This window comes from Armigeres subalbatus, chromosome 1 (genome assembly GCF_024139115.2).
Source record: "Armigeres subalbatus isolate Guangzhou_Male chromosome 1, GZ_Asu_2, whole genome shotgun sequence".
In the NCBI taxonomy this organism is placed as follows: domain Eukaryota; kingdom Metazoa; phylum Arthropoda; class Insecta; order Diptera; family Culicidae; genus Armigeres; species Armigeres subalbatus.
In genome coordinates, this window is record NC_085139.1 from 49032398 (window position 1) to 49049820 (window position 17423).

General features: G+C 42.9%; 1 protein-coding gene across 3 annotated transcripts in view; it reads right to left on the minus strand.

Annotated features, from left to right (window-relative positions):
* LOC134225295 (uncharacterized) overlaps nucleotides 1-15927 on the minus strand; it is a 196553-nt gene extending 180626 nt beyond the window's left edge. For all 3 annotated transcript variants that reach the window (XM_062705267.1, XM_062705260.1, XM_062705253.1), the window contains exon 1: nucleotides 15298-15927. The gene's annotated coding sequence lies outside the window, so the exon portion shown is untranslated. The remainder of the gene's footprint in view (nucleotides 1-15297) is intronic.
* Between the last annotated feature and the right edge of the window lie 1496 nt (nucleotides 15928-17423).

Here is a 17423-nt window from a genome sequence, read left to right on the forward strand (position 1 = left end):
AGTACAATAACGTGAGCGCAATAAGTGAATTGGATACCGAAACGTTCGTCAAAGTAATGCAAGAAGAAAGGGTGAACTGCGGGTGGGATCGATGTCGAGTGATCGATGGATTGCAAGTGATTAGATGCTTCAAGTGCTGTGCATTTAACCACAAAATTAAATACTGTAAGGAAGAATCTCCCAAGTGCCCAATATGTAGTGAGAATCATGTAGTGCAAGAGTGCATATCAACTAAAAAGGAATGCACAAACTGCAAAAAAAAAAATGAACGCTGAGCGGGAACTGTGAATCGAAACAAACCATGCTGCATGGAGTGAAGTATGCCCGGTGTATCAGCGACAACTGGAGAAACCTAGGAGTTTCGTTGACTACTCGAAGTAGCAACCAACGGATTCAGAACACCAGCTCAACCGACTGACTGGTCCTTTAAATAGTAAATGTCCCCCCGAAGCAGACGAAGATACTGCACCCGCCCTCAATCGAGTGACCGCATTCCAGAATGATCCCGCGTACAACGACTCAACTGCTTCCGGTGCATCGCCCGCTCAGTTCCGCCAATCTCCGCTTCCCGACGAAGGATGCACGATTTCGCATGTTGTTCCATCTCTTCTCGACTCAGGACACCAGCTCAACCGACTGACTGGTCCAGGTAAAGCCTTTAACAGTATATGTCCGCCCGAAGCAGGCGTAGATACTACATCCGCCCTCAATCGTGTCACCGCATTCCAGAACGATCCCGCAAATCTCGACGCAGTTCCTACTGCAACTGATGCACCCCAACATCCCAGTACTAAGCATTCTCACATCAGTAACGCCAACGGGAGTTTGAGCATCTCTTATCAGAATGTTTGCGGACTTCGCACCAAAATAGATGACTTCTTTCTGGCGGAAAATGGAGGAGATTACGACGTCGATGTGTTAACCGAAACATGGCTTGACGACGCTCAGCTTTTTGGGTGCCACTACTCGGTGTTCAGAACTGATCGCAATCCTATGAATAGCCGTAAAACCCGTGGTGGTGGTGTACTCATTGCAGTTTTGTCAAAATTCAGTCGGGTTCGTGAATCTGCTGTCGTCAGTGACACTCTTGAACAGTTATGGGTTCGAGTCATTATGTCTGGATACATTATCAGCATTGGGGTTGTGTACTTGCCACCTGATCGTATGAGCAAACTTGACGATATTCATAGCCATCTAGAATCTATCGAAACAGTTACTTCTACTCTTGGAGCTAACGACAAGCCCCTGCTGCTCGTTGACTACAATCAATCTGGGATTCGGTGGTTTTCGGCTGATAGTTCTTACCCGTCGGTCGATTTGGAACGTTCTCGCCTCTCAGGTGCCAGCTGCGCATTGTTGGACGGATTCAACTGTCATGGACTTACACAGATTAACTCTATCGTTAACTAAAATGGACAAATACTTGATCTTCTTCTTCTTCTTCTTCTTCACATTGGAGTTATCATATATGCCGCCAATTATGCATGAACTCATTCAATAACGTCGACGATGCCGTGGATTTTTCACCGATAGTATTGCTCGTGCATTTGCCATTCATGTTCCGATCGTAGGACCTGCACGAAAGCCTGCGTGGTCCAACCACAGATTACGAATACTGAAACGTCGTCGTTCCTCTGCACTTCGTAGATACTGCAATCATCGTTCCATATATAACAAGCAACAGTTTAACAGTGCCAGCAGCGCGTACAGAAGCTATAATCAGTTTTTGTATTTCCGATACATCAGCCGTACTCAACGAAATCTACGATTAAATCCCAAGCAATTCTGAGCATTTGAGAGGTCCAAACGGAACGAAGATGGTCTTCCTAGCTCAATGCAACTGAATGGTGTCCCTGCTGAGACTCCTGCGGGCAAATGCGAACTCTTTGCTACACAGTTCAAGACAGCTTTTAACGATTTCATATCTCCGCCCTATCATGCCATTGAGGCTACTCGTTACACCGCCTGTGATGTTTTGAACCTAGAAATCTTTTCCATCAGTGATGGAGATGTGTGCCGAGCGATCCAGAAACTGAAATTTTCGTTCTGTGCTGGACCAGATGGGATACCCGCTGCTTTACTGCGCCAGTGTTCGAGTGCTTTTATTAAACCTTTAGCAAAATTTTTCAATCTCTCTCTTCGTACCAGAACGTTCCCCATGCGCTGGAAATCATCATTTCTTTTCCCAATTCATAAGAAAGGAAACAAATGCGATGTGAACAACTATCGTGGAATAACTACTCTCTCTGCTTGTTCGAAAGTTTTTGAAATCATAGTAAACGCCACGACAGCATGGATTTTTCCCAAAGAGATCGGTAGCGACCAACTTTACTGAATTCACAACAACATGTATAGAGGCTCTTGACGCCGGGAGGCAAGTGGATACAGTATATTTAGATCTCAAGGCTGCTTTCGACCGTGTAGATCATCGTATTCTACTCAGCAAACTGGCGAGGTTAGGCGTATCCACTGCGTGCGTTGATTGGTTTCGATCTTACCTGACGGATAGAACATTACGTGTGGATCATCTCTCTCGGATCCTTTCATCGCTCCATCTGGCGTACCACAAGGGAGTAATCTAGGACCACTATACGATCTGACACTGGTGCTACCACCTGGAGTGAGGCTTTTGTATGCTGATGATGCCAAGATCTACATTGCTGTTAATTGTCTTGATGACTGGATTCAGCTACAAATGCTTCTAGCCCGTTTTGAGGGGTGGTGCGTGCGGAACTGCTTGTCACTCAGTATCCATAAATGTCAGATAATAACGTTCAGCAAAAAAACGAAACCCTATTATCTATAACTACATGCTGCCTGGGACAGTTCTTGAGCGAGTGCAGCGTATCACGGATTTAGGAGTTATACTTGACGACGCACTAACTTTTCGTTTACATTACGATGAAGAGATTTCTAAGGCAAACCGACAACTTGGCTTTATGATGAAAATTGCCAATGGGTTTCGTGACCCCTATTGCCTACGCTCACTCTACTGTGCCCTTGTACGATCAGCTCTGGAGTTTGCTGTCATTGTCTGGAGTCCTTATCAAACCACCTGGAACTCAAGAATCGAATCTGTGTAGAAAAAAAACGTGCGCTTTGCTTTGCGCAATCTTCCTTGGCGTGATGGCCAACATTTTACTCCCTATGAAAACCACTGCCGGCTGGATACTTTAGATGTTCGACGCCGTGTGGCACAGGCCATATTCGTAGCAAAAATTCTCAATGGTGCTGTAGACTCTCCAACATTGCTAAACAAAATTAATTTTTATGCTCCTACGCGCAAACTAAGGAGGAGAGATTTCATTCAGCTCCGCATAACTCGAAAACAGCTGGATGGATTTTCTTCATTCCTTCAGCAAATATATTCGTTATCGTTTCCGACGGGTTTATATGATATTTCCTTACTCGAAAATCTCGAGTAAGGTTGAGTAAATCATGAATAACCATAATTAAGAATCGTATGGAAACTTCGCATGGGTAATTCATAACCCGCATTTTCGCCTACTATGCAGGACATCGTCTGCCGGGTCAACTAGTCAGTTATAAAATCCATGGTGCAGTTTGGCAGAACTCTGACCATATGAGTTCAACCCTATGTGGTTTAAAAAAAATCATTTCAAAATCTGCAATTGTTGACATTGTACTTTCCGATGACAATCCGATAATGTTTTCGGAGATTTTTGTCTGTCTAAGTACACGCCACGCCTGAGATGTGGACAATCCGGATGATATAAAGATGGATCCCACCAGATGAATAAGTAAAAGAAAATCACTCATCTGGTGATATTGATATGGCTCAAAACAATAAAACCCCGATGATAGTACGATATGAGAGCATTTAGATTTAGGAGTTTGACTGTTGCCCAATACTCGTTTTAAATCGACACTTGATACCAGCCGAGGTGTACAATGGCCTTATACAGATAAAGCAATGAACTTCTCTCAATGCCTACATTATCATACTTCACCATATTTTAAGTAAAATGACAAATTTTTAAATGTAACTACTAAATGTCAGCATGGGTTAGATATTACAATTTTTTTAGAGCGAACCACGCTGTGTTTGGGACAGACATAGGGCGGATCGCAGTTCAATCCGATTGAATAATCGACTATTTTGACGTGTTATGGCGAACCCCGCAAATAATTTATTGAATGTTTGTTATCATTTAGTATAAGTTACTGCAACTATAGTGCTTCTACTGCGATATTAATGGAATAACGGAAAGCCTGTGCTTCGTATTGATTAGACCAGCGGTTCTCAACCTTTTTCCTGAGAGGTACCCCTTGGAACTTTTGCATTATTTGAGGTACCCCCTTTCGAAATTAGGCTTCCAATCCTTTTGAAAGAATAATACCGAGTCCTTTGAAGGGAAGCTCCTTTAAGCTTTTGAATCCCTTTGAAGTAGACTTCCGCGCCTCTTCATTAGAGGCTTCTGAACCTCTTGAAGGCGGTTTTTGAGCCACTAAAAAGGAGGCTTCCATTGCAGCTTAAAACGACGCTTCCAAGCCTCTTGAAAGAAGGTTCCGAAGAACTTGAAAGTAGACTTCTGAGCCTCTTGAAAGAAGGATTCTAAGTCTATTGAAATGTGCCTTCCTACCCTCTTGAAAGGAGCCTTCCGAGCCTCTTGAAAGAAGGCTTCTTAGCCTTTTGAAAGAAGGCTTCCGAGCCTTTTGGAAGAAGGCTTCCGAGCCTTTTGGAAGAAGGCTTCCGAGCCTTTTGGAAGAAGGCTTCCGAGCCTTTTGGAAGAAGGCTTCCGAGCCTTTCGGAAGAAGGCTTTCGAGCCTTTTGGAAGGAGGCTTTTGAGCCTCTTGAAAGAAGACTTCTGAGCCTCTTGAAAGTTGGCTTCTGAGCCTTTTCAAAAGAGGCTTCCTAGCCTCTTGAAAAGATATTGAAAGGAGGCCTCGGAGCCTCTTGAAAAGATATTGAAAGGAGGCTTCCGAGCCTCTTGAAAGGAGGCTTTTGAGCCTCTAAAAAGGAGGCTTTTGAGCCTCTAGAAAAGAAGTCTTTTGAGCTTCTTAAAAGGAAGGCTTCCGAGCCTCTTGAAAGGAGGCTTCTGGGCCTCTTAAAAGGGATTTTTGAGCTTCTTGCCTCTTAAAAGGAGGCTTCCGAGCCTCTTAAAAGAAGGCTTACGAGCCTCTTGAAAAGAGGCAACCTAATCACTTGAAAGGAGGCTTCTGAAGTGCCCAGGAGGCTTCCGAGCCTCTTGTAAGAGGGCCTTCAAGCTGCTTGGAAGAAGGCTTCCGAGATGCGTAGAAGGATGCTTCTAATCCTCTTGCAACGAAGCAACCGAGCATTAGTGAAAAAAAAAATCATTTTGTTCATTCGACGTTTTGCTCGTCCGATCTTTTGTTCCGCAGCCCTTTATACATTGTGCTGGTTGAGGAAGGCAGAATTCAATTGGGATTTATTGATCGCATTGCATATTATGTACAATATAAATTTTTGAAATAAAAATACACAATTATCAAAACTATATCAATGAGTTTTGATTGGAATTGTAATACGTCCGCCATTACGCATTTTTGTCCGAGGTACCCCCTAGGGCCAGCGAAGGTACCCCCAGGGGTACATGTACCCCAGGTTGAGAACCACTGGATTAGACTATTCATTTTAAGGGGATACGGGAAGCACAAACAATCATCAAATCGTCATCATTTTCATCATTGAATGCTTAATTGTTTTTCTACAACAAATATAATTTTGAAAAAGTATCAGCGGCGCGTGCTTACTATCCATCTACATGCTGATACATTTACAGTTACATCAAACAACTAAAAACCGAAATACGCCGCTCCAAAGTTACGAGGTGGTAATGCTAGAAAGAGACAAAAGATAGGAAAAATAACACGGTGTGTAGTGCTTCCCCGAGTCACCTTAAACTCGACTCATCGATATCTGCTTTCAGAACCTTAGAATTGATTTGTAGCCAGGGATCCTGTTACCGAGCCTTTTTCACAGTATCGGTACTACGGTACTAAGAAATCCGGAGTATTTTAATCGTTGTCGGTTTTTTAATTGAATTTTCTTTCTTCGTTCAACGTATAAACTCGAAAAAAGAGCTTCCTCTTGATTTGGATACGGGTTCAGTCCTGTAACATATTTATTATTTTCTGAATTTTCTCAACTATTCACAATCTCAAACAACTGCATTTAATCAGGAGTTGAATTGTCGTTGTCTAAAATAGGTTGGAAACACGGGAGTACTATTCTGAAGAGCTTTCTTCCCTCTGGGTTGTTTATTATTAGGTCCTTCACAAGTGTGTACTTATTTATTACTGATTTTCATGTAATTTGTTGGGAAATACTAACCTTCGATAATTTTGTTTATAAATTTGCTTACTCTTGAAGCACGACGCTAAACTCAGAATTGGGCATTATTACCAGTTGCTATTTGATTTTATAATTGAAAACATAATTCAAATTTGTAATTTATTGATAATTGTCAACTTTTATCTTTTACTTTCCACTTCCTCCATATTATAATTTTATGCAAAACAAAATTGAAAATTTTATTATTTTTCTCAGTTCCGTTGTCGGTCACCCCCGAGTACCCGTACCAAAAATACCGGGAATACCGGCGATTTTCTGTACCGAAAATACCGGTACTGAACACCAATGAGAACCGGTATTATCGGTACCGCCATCGGGGGTGACAATGGGTCAAATGGGGGTGAGAATGGGTCACTGTTTCAACCACTTAGAATGCTTGTCGATTGGATTGAATGCATAAGAGACATTTTTGAACGATTTTGCTCTAAGACCTCCAGATTGCCGGTGAAAGCGATGACCCATTCTGCAGAAGGTCGGCGTGAGCTTTGCAGCAATCCTGGTAAAACGGTGGCCTAGAACTGGAGAACGTGAATTCCGGACGGTGGATCCCCTAGCGAACACTTCATTCAAGTACCACCTCTACCATAGCGGCGGTGACAGAGTAGAACGAGGAGTTGACTTCATGGTGATCGTGAAGCAGATGAAGCGTGTTATCGGGTGGAAGCCGATAAGCGACCGCATTTGCGTGTTGAGAATGAAGGGCAAATTCTTCAACTATAGCCTGATCAGCATATATGCCCCAACGAACGACAAGCCTGATGACGTGAGGGATGAGTTCTATGAGAGCCTTGATAAGGCCTACGGAAAGTGCCCAACACACGATGTAAAGATTGTCATCGAGGATGCAAATGCGCAGATCGGAAGAGAAAGTTTCTTTCGCCCTGTAATTGGTACGGAAAGCCTTCATTCCGCTACCAACGATAATGGTCTGCGATTTGCGACCTTTGCTACTGCTAGAGGGATGGCAATCAGCGTCGCACGTAAGAATATCCGCAAATACACCTGGCAACATCCGAGTGGAGACACTTGCTCACAGATAGACCACGTGCTGGTCGACGGACGACATTTCTCGAATGTAATAGATGTAAGGTCCTTCAGAGATCCGAACATTGACTCGGATCACTACCTTGTAGTGGCAAAAAATTCGGGCGCGACTTTCCAGCGTCACTAATTCACGAAACAACAGAACGATGCGTTTCAATATCCCTCGCTTGTCAGTTGAAGGAGTTGCTGAACAGTATCACCAGAAGCTGAACGAGCGGATAAGAGATGCCACCGGATCTGACGACGTCAACAGATTGTGGGAAAATATCCACGATGCTCTGACTACAACAGCGCAGGGAGTATTAGGCACTGCACAATGACGCCAACAAAATGGTTGGTTTGATGAGGAGTGCCAGCGAGTGACGGACAAGAAAAATGCTGCTAAGAGTCGAATGCTAGTGGCTCGTACCCGTTCCAACAGAGAGCGGTACAGTGTAGCAAGGGCAGAAGAGAAACAAATTTACCGCTAAAAAAGGCAACACGAAGAGAGTGTGATAGCTGAAGCGCAGGAGAACATGGATAGAAACGATATGCGGAGATTTTACACAACTGTCAATGACGCGCGGCATAAGACTGCGACAGTGCCCGTCATGTGTAATGACCGAGAGGGGAATTTTCTGACAGACTAGACTATGGTGGCAGCCAGGTGGAAGGAACAAGATTTGCTGAACGGTTAAAATGAAGGTGTATTAAGGAGCAGGAAGGACATAGCCGGCGACGGTCAAGCTGTGGAACCTCCGACGCTGGACGAGGTTAAGAAAGCTCTTAACAAGCTGAAAACGGTAAAGCTGCTGGGAAGGACGAGATCCCGGTCGAGCTTCTCAAACACGGAAGTGCGCAGCTGCATCAATCGATCCACCACATTATCCAGAAAATATGGGAGGATGAAGAACTGCCTGCCGGCTGGATGGATGGTCTCCCATTGCTAATCTATAAGAAAGGGCACAGAGTAGAGTGTACCAATTACAGAGGGATCCCCCTTCTGAACTCGGCCTACAAAATCCGGTCGCGTATCCTGTTTGACAGACTGAGATTGCATGAGGAGTCCTTTTTCGGCGAATACTATCAACCGATCAACGACGGATCAGATGTTTAGCCAGCGGATGATCCTTGATAAATTCCGGGAGTACAACTTGCAGACTCGCCATCTGTTCATTGATTTCAAAGCAGCGTACGATTCAGTGAAAAGAAATGAGCTGAGGCAGATAATGTCCGAACATGGTTTTCTGGCGAAACTGATTAGACTAATACGTGCAACGCTGGATGGCTCGAAATCAAGTATTCGGATTGCAGACGCAGTGTCAACCTCGTTTGTGACGTTAGACGGCGCCATACCCCATTGAAGCTACAGTTAAATTATTTTTCCTATCTATCTTTATAATGATTAATTATTTTAGAGCGTCGTAGGGGAAATGCTACAAGGTTAAAAGACTATTATTCTTCCATTTACTTCCACTATTCACTTTTTATGTACCAACAAACAGATACGTATTTCGTTTCCTACTTGGAAACTTCTTCAGTGTTTTGTTATCGACGAAGTAAATGGAAGAATAATAGTCTTCTTTCGCTGGCTGTTCGGCCACATTGAGAGTTGACGTAAAGTCAATGTCAACTTCTCTCCCCGAACAGCCAAGATAGCTGTGTGGTGTCGGCAGCCAGTTATCTGGCTAAGAATAACGCTACGGATTGCCTGTTCCGGTGGTAGAAGTCCACCATACAGGTGACCCCAAATTCTTGGTGTGATGCGGCTTTATGCTTACCGTGCCTACGAATGAATGGTTAGGGGGGTCTAAAAAGAACCTAACCGCTAACGGAGCCTGTGAAGCACCAGGGCACCCTTCACAGTATCTAGCCCTTACTGCGCTAACCGGAGCTATGGCGTAGTTAAATTGTTTGCTTCTCCGAAATAATCGGCTACACTTATTCAATTTCAACTTGAGATTAAATAAGGGTGGGATTATGAGCATGTTTTTATTTAGTTTTTCAACAAATTGTCACCTATATGGATTCGCTTTATGCGTTATACACATTGTACTCTGTGTTTCGTCTTCGACTTTCTTGATAAGATATCAATTTGGTTTCATCGTTGCTGTTCATATTAATGCTGAAGTTGTGGAGTGCATTATCTTAATTTGCAATGGCTTCAGTTAAGATAGCTCAAATCAATCTTCAGCATAAAAGAACAGCAACGATTAATCTTTGTAGACTTATGCAAAATGGCAAATCCCAAGTGGCTTTGGTGCAGGAACCCTATTTTCGCAAGGGTAGCTTCTACCTAGGTAACCTAGTGAACCCGGTTTTTGCTGCTTTCAGTAAAGAAATGGCAAACTCTCGATCAATGCCGCGTGCATGTGTGCTTGTTAACAATGCTATTGTTGCTACACTTATCTCTGAACTAACAACCAGAGATGTATGTGCTGTCACAATTGATGCAACTGGCGGAACCCCGTCAGGAAATACGTCTATTGTTCGGTTTATCTACCACATGATGAACCATCCCCTACGGATGCTTTCAAACGAGTTGTCATATATTGCACTTCAAAAGGCCTTCCGCTAATTGTCGGCAGTGATGCTAATGCTCATCACATCATCTGGGGTAGCTCGGATATCAATCTGAGAGGCTCCAGCTTGATGGAATACTTAAGTAGTACCGAACTTAGTTTACTTAACATAGGCAATCGCCCAACCTTTATGGTATCTAATAGAGCAGAAGTGTTAGACATAACCCTTTGCTCCAATAGAATCAGTCACGAATTGACGAATTGGCATGTGTCAGATGAGGAATCGATATCTGACCATCGCTACATCTACTTTGATCATTTGAATGTTACTTCGCAGACCTTGCGTTTTAGAAATCCCCGTTCAACAAACTGGGATCTTTACACAGAGTTGCTCTCTACCAAATTTCATGGATATCTACCTTCAATAGAAACTCCTACCGACTTGGATGATGCAGTTGATACTACAACGTTGCACATCGTGGAAGCTTTCGAAGAAGCTTGCCCTTTGCGTTCTGTAAAAAACCTCGAGAGGAACCCTATGCTGGAATTCCGATTTGGCTAAGCTTAGGAAGCAGTGCAGAAGGAGTTGGAACAGACGCCATTCAGCAGGGACGGATTCTTTCAAGTTGGCTCGCAAAGCTTACAAGAAGGCTCTACGATCTGCTGAACGATCCGGCTGGAAAAACCTTTGTGCAAATGTTTCCAATTTGAGTGAAGCCAGTCGATTGAATAAAATTCTTGCGAGATCCAAGGATTTCCAAGTTGGCGAAATTCGCAAGCCAAATGGCGACTACACTTCTTCTGATGAAGAATCGTTAGAGCACTTATTTGATACGCACTTCCCTGGATGTGTCGATATAACATCTTCGGATGATCCTGATGTCTTTTCATGTAGCTATGGGTCTTGGGCTCAAGCACGTAGAATCATAACTACTGAATCGATTCAATGGGCACTTAACAGTTTTGCTCCCTACATGTTTTGAAAAAGCTTTTAGTATGCAGTTTTGCTACTGGGTATATTCCCATATCCTGGCGGGATGTCACTGTAAAGTTTATCCCAAAAGGAGGACGTGCTTCGTATGAAGAAGCAAAGAGTTTTAGACCCATCAGTCTGACCTCATTTCTTCTGAAATGCTTAGAACGTATTATCGATCATCACATCCGTGATGACTGTTTGGCAAACATGCCTCTTCATGTTAATCAACATGCTTACCAATCTGGAAAGTCCACCGTGACTCTTCTACACAAGGTTGTGTACGATATCGAGAAAGCATTCGCTCAAAAGCAATCGTGCTTGGGTGCTTTCTTAGATATTGAAGGTGCTTTCGACAACGTGTCTTTCGATGCAATATTGGAAGCCGCACGTTGTCATGGGCTACCTAATATTATTACCAAATGGATTCACCAGATGCTTAAAACCGACATCTCTACTCGACATTACGTCAAGCAGCGATTAGGAAATTAAGTGTCTGCGGATGCCCTCAAGGGGAGTATTATCTCCACTTTTGTGGAATCTCGTTGCAGATACGCTATTGAGGTTACTCAATAATGGCGGTTTTCCTACCTATGGATTTGCCGACGACTATCTTACATTGATAGTGGGTTTGTGCATTACTACCTTATTCGACCTGATGCAAAATGCTCTTCAGGTAGTTGAAAGTTGGTGTCGCCAATATGGCCTTTCGGTCAATCCGAATAAAACGTCTATTGTTCTTTTCACGGAAAAACGTAATCGTAATGGTATTCGTCCATTACATCTTTTTGGTTCTGAAATCAATGTAACTGATCAAGTAAAGTATGTGGGTCTAATTTTGGATTCAAAGCTTTCCTGGACTCCTAACATTGAGTTCAGAATCAAAAAGGCGTGTATGGCTTTCGGCCAATGCCGACGAACCTTTGGTAAAACTTGGGGTTTTAAACCCAAATATATCAAATGGATTTACACAACAGTTGTACGACCAATTTTGGCTTATGGATGTCTTGTGTGGTGGCAAAAGGGGGAAGTGAGGACAATTCAGTCTAAATTAGGCCATCTTCAAAGGATGTGCCTAATGGCAATGACTGGTGCGTTCTCTTCAACTCCCACGGCTGCTCTCGAAGTTCTCTTCGACGTGGCCCCACTACACATACATCTCAAACAAGAAGCATTTTCTTGTACTTACCGACTATGGGTACTCGGTTTTATGGAAGAGAATCCTGTAAACCGCAGTTCTACACACACTTCGTTGTTACCGCTTATGGTTAATTGGGACAAAATTGTCCTTGCTCCAAGGGATCACACACGTTAGTAGTTTTCCTTATAGGACATTTTCAACACAATTCCCCTCGCGGGATGAGTGGACATCTGGCTATTTGGAGAGAAGTATGTCGGACAGCATTGTTTGTTACACTGACGGCTCCCTCCTCGAAGGTAGAGCAGGTGCAGGCGTCTATTCGCGTGAGCTGAGATTGGAACAGTCACACTCACTGGGTACACACTGCACTGTCTTTCAAGCGGAAATATTTGCCATCATGTGTGGAGTGCAATCTGCACTGCAGCAACGCATTATGGGCAAAGTAATATACTTCTGTTCAGATAGCCAAGCAGCTATTAAAGCTCTCGCCTCGGCCAACTCAAGGTCGAAGTTAGTAATCGCATGTCGAACTCAAATTGAGGAACTGAATTCAGTAAATACTTTACACCTTATATGGGTACCTGGCCATTCTTCCATAGCTGGAAACGAATTGGCTGATGAGTTAGCTCGTAATGGAGCATCGCATGACTTTATTGGTCCTGAGCCAGCTATTCCAATATCCAAGTGTTGGGTGAAGCTTTTGATCAACTCTTGGGCTGTCACTCAGCACAAATGGCATTGGAGTAGTCTGGATTCATGTCATCAAACAAAATTGTACATCCGGGAGCCATCTCCGGTAGTAGCAAGCTATTTAGCTAATCTGTCTAAACAGAATTGCAGTGTCTTAGTCAAGGCCTTGACAGGTCACTGCCGACTGAACTATCACATGGCAAATATTCAACGCGTTGAATCATCTGTTTGTGATAGTTGTGAATCCGACTATGGAACTTCTTATCATCTAATATGTAACTGCCCAGTCTATGCACAATTGCGCTTCCAAATATTTGGTAAACACTTACTTAGTGAAATTGACTTCAGAAACCTGAACCTTCAGAGTATTTTGTTGTTCATAACCCGTTGTGGTAAGGAGCTATAAGCTCTTGTACGCTAATGCGTTGTATGCCCTCTTCAAGGGCCCTTTTCCAAACATTCCCTTTGTTCTCCCATCCACATTCCTTTCCTTTTGTTCACTTCCTTTTCCGTCAGGTGTGTGATGAAAAAGGCTGTGAAGGCGATGGCACAAATCTCCCAAATTGAGGTGAACGTGCCCCTGGAGCCGACGTTCTGATACCTGATACCTGATACTATTCACTTTTTATGTACCAACAAACAGATACGTATTTCGTTTCCTACTTGGAAACTTCTTCAGTGTTTTGTTATCGACGAAGTAAATGGAAGAATAATAGTCTTTTAACCTTATCTATCTTTGTTTTAATTACAATTACCACCATTTATTGTAGGATTCAGAATATTAACCAAAAAATACCTTCTTCTCTCCTATTGTGCCTTTATGCAATCCTCACAAGATTAATGTTCAGGCAAAAGGATGCATAAAAAGCTTTCAGTAAATAACTATGAAAATATTAGCATTTCCCAATCCCAATTAGCAAATCCAATAAACATATTTAACGATATTGTGTGCCAGTGTTCGTCTTGTTTACAAAATATTTGAAACTTTATAATTATTCCTAGTTTAAGGTGGTAAAACAAAGAAGCCCCAAATCGGCCATATTGGAAACCACGTGTTTTTTCTAGTGATTTTTCAAGAGCACGAATTGAGAGAATCACAACGTCCATGGAGATGAAACATCCGTAGATCAGTACATTCAAAGTTAATTGCCTATATGCCGGGTATTAAGCCACCCGGAGTGGAAATTAATTACTATGTCTGAAACTTGATTATGCATATGTACAACATGTGATAGATTTAGTTCGGAAAAGGTATTGGAGGGTAACCGCCCCTTCGGTGGGGTTTGATCCCACGACCCCGGTTCGCATGACAGGTGCTTTCCCTACTAAGCTACGAAGGACCTCCGTCGTCCACCGCAGCTTAGCGGGTACTGATGAAACCAAATTCCCAGCACCAGGTACCAGCCGATCTCTCGCAATACATTTTCAGAACTAACTCTCTCAAATGTATTTTTGTACACATCATGTCAACCAAGTAGGATGAGTATTTAGTATTGTCCGTAGATCGTCTGCTTACTTATGCTGAACAATCGACTTCAATTTCAGAATTGTACGAAAATTATTACGCTAGATTTGAACTTTTCATAATAGGAGTAGAAACCGTCACCACATGGCTTGATTGTATAATCACCTTAATCTGCTTTGATTTTACTAAGGCTGTCAAATTCAGAAGGAAAAGTATACAAATGTAAACTTCGGAGAACAAGCGAGTCTTTAGAGATAAAACATGTAAAAAAAAACGTATCTGAAGCTCAAAAGCTTACGATTTAGAAGGATATTGACCTTTATCATCTCAGTATGTTTCACGTGTATCATGCTTTGTGAAACCAACTCAGCTTGAAACTCACGCATATGGTAATAAAATCAACTGATGTTTTATAACTCATTTCTCAGTAGTAGGTTATGAAAACCACCATCATTACGATGCTATGTTTTATGGTACACACGCCGTTTGCATGGTAGAAGATAATTCCGTTCTTTGAACTTGGAGGTTTGCACTGCAAACCGCGATATCCGTTATGCCCTTTTTTGCTTGAATAATTTATCACCGACATTCATGAAATAATGTCCTAAAGTTATTCCGTGCATTTCGAAGTAAAACCTGCCCATCGATCCGAAACGATCACAACAAAACACACAAAGCTTTCTTTATAATATGTAAAATACAACACATAACACCCGTCAACCCAAAGTCGCATTGACATCATCATCCCTGGCCGATCTTTCTTTTCTCCAAACAGTCACGCAAGCTAAAAATTAGTTGGATTATCATTCACTCATCCTCACACTCGTCACCGCCACCCCGCGCCTACACTCAATCATCCAAATCCATGTGACCGTTCCCAAAACAAATATCGGTCAAGCAATAGCCATACACATCCAAAACACGAACGGCCTGGCATCCCACTTCGCCACAAGTTAAGCTCCCCAACAGAAAAAAAAGCACACAGCGGAAAACCAAGCGCAACCGAAAATCCGCTATGCCCCCGCTTGACGTCCAGCGCGTTATCACCACAACCCCCGAAAACAGAAAAGAAAACACTGCTAACTTAATAAATTATTCATAAATTCCGTTTCACTACGAAACGGCATAACCCCGTCCAATATTCACCTTACTGTCCAGCGATAGGTGCGCCCTTTTGGCTCCGCAAGGTTCAGCGTCCTCCTGTGAGCTACGAAACCCGTCGATCTTTATCCACCGATTGAGTGGCCGACGATAAGTAGGTGCCCTTCACAGTCACAAACACATCGGTACACCTTTTTCACTAATCACTCACAAAATTTCACAAACACTTGGTGTGTCTACGTCTCACGTTTCGGGGGAGTACCGACTTCCCGACCACACTGAACTACTGTTCCGCTGCTATCAAAACCACTCAGAAAAGGAACGTTCCGATCCTACGCCGAATGGGGAAATGCACGCAAGCTTGAACCGGTCGGTCATTCGCTGGTGATGCCGCTTTTGCTACTGGCTGGCCGGATCCGTTCGGTTTGCCGGATTCGCCTTCGCGCCGCCGATTGAGAAAGTAGTGAAAGTTTTTGCTCCGATCACACTTCTGGCTAAAACACTCACGCGTCGCTACCGCCAACAGACGCGGTAGGCATGCACTGCACACTGCTCGTACGGGTGTGGGAGAATTTCGCGCGCTCGAATAAGGAAAAGAGAGCTTCACTGTGGAATGGCGTTGCGCACGGTCCGGGACGGTTCACGTCGGTTGTGAGGAACTGCTGTGGCCTAACTGAAACCGATTCAACCGGGGATCGGGAGTTTTTATCAATTTTTGGCACTTGGTTGGTATCGTGGCGCGTGAGATGTGCACGAGAGAAGCTGAGCGATGTGCAAAAAAGGGCTTTCCTCGGCGAGAAAGGTGAGATGCAGATTTTGGTGAGCTGATGAAATGAGCTGGTGATGTTTTGGTGAGGAAATATGCATCCCGTGAGTTTGGTGTTGATGGTACGTTGGGGCGTTTGGGGAAATCAAATATTCCAATGCACTACAAAAAAAGAATCGAAAATGATTTCAATGCGTGTCAAGCGTCGAACCATCAATTTCAAGTTCTTTGCTTGAGACGCATTGAAGTCTTTTGAAAGAATGTGCAACATGAACTGCATATCTGTATTACACTGCGCCGGTTAGTTAAAATACGACACTGCACCGTGTCCAATATATTATCATACAAATTGAAACTTCGAATATTTCACATCAGTCTCGAGTTTAAATGATGATTGTTTTTATTGAAAGTTAATATACCGTCGTCGAGGGTAAAAATGGGTCAAATGGGGGTGACATGAATGCTTGTAGAATAGATTTAATGTATTTGATAGCAAGAATACTAAATAATAAGAGACTTTTTTGAACGATTTTGTTATCCAACACTGCCGGTGAGGGCGCTGACCCATTCCCCCAGACCCATTGTCATCCCCGATGGCGGTACCTACCTATTAGAGTAGGGAGTCATATCGTCGTTTTTTTTTTCATATCAATGATGTTTTAAAACCATTCTTCGATTTTTACGGGCATTCTTCAAAATTAAAGCCAAAATTTCAATCAGAAAAAAATCGAAATTTTCATCAGAAAACCCGTAAACATATTTTAAGGAAGTTCTCTTTAACCTTCCTAGTGCATTGGGGTCTATTTGGCCCAGAGATGATTTAAAAACGATGCAGCCTTGTAACCAAATGAGATAGGGTTTTAAAATTTTCTAACTTTTCCTAACTTTTGGAAACAAAATTTTTTGGATGATTGTACATAAACGGGTCAAAAATGACCCCAACTTGAATTCGCTCCCAAAAGTTCATATTCGAACCGATTCTCAATCTTTTGGAACCAAATTGAAGGTATGGATTCCGTGGATGTCGTTATGGACGGATTTTCAATTTGGTCATTCTGTTTCTCAGGAATCGATTTTTAAGGAACACAGATTTTTAGGCCATTTTTGGCGCGATTTCTTGCCTTTCGAAGGATGATTTTGGAAATGCCCATAAATTTGCGTAGCAATGATCCCAATAGAATTCAGCCATAGTCCATTTCCATGGAACAACACAATTCCTGGTTATTTCATGGTCCGGTGTCCCTCCGGAAGACCCGGAACGTCCGTAGAAGTGGTCAATTTATGAAACTCATCATAGAAGAGCACGGTTTCTCCGAAGCTTTTTATTATCGATTAAGTAACAAATGATTGTGGTGACCCATTTTGGTGGACCTGGGTGACCATCAAAGTAGGCCTGTGCGCCGAA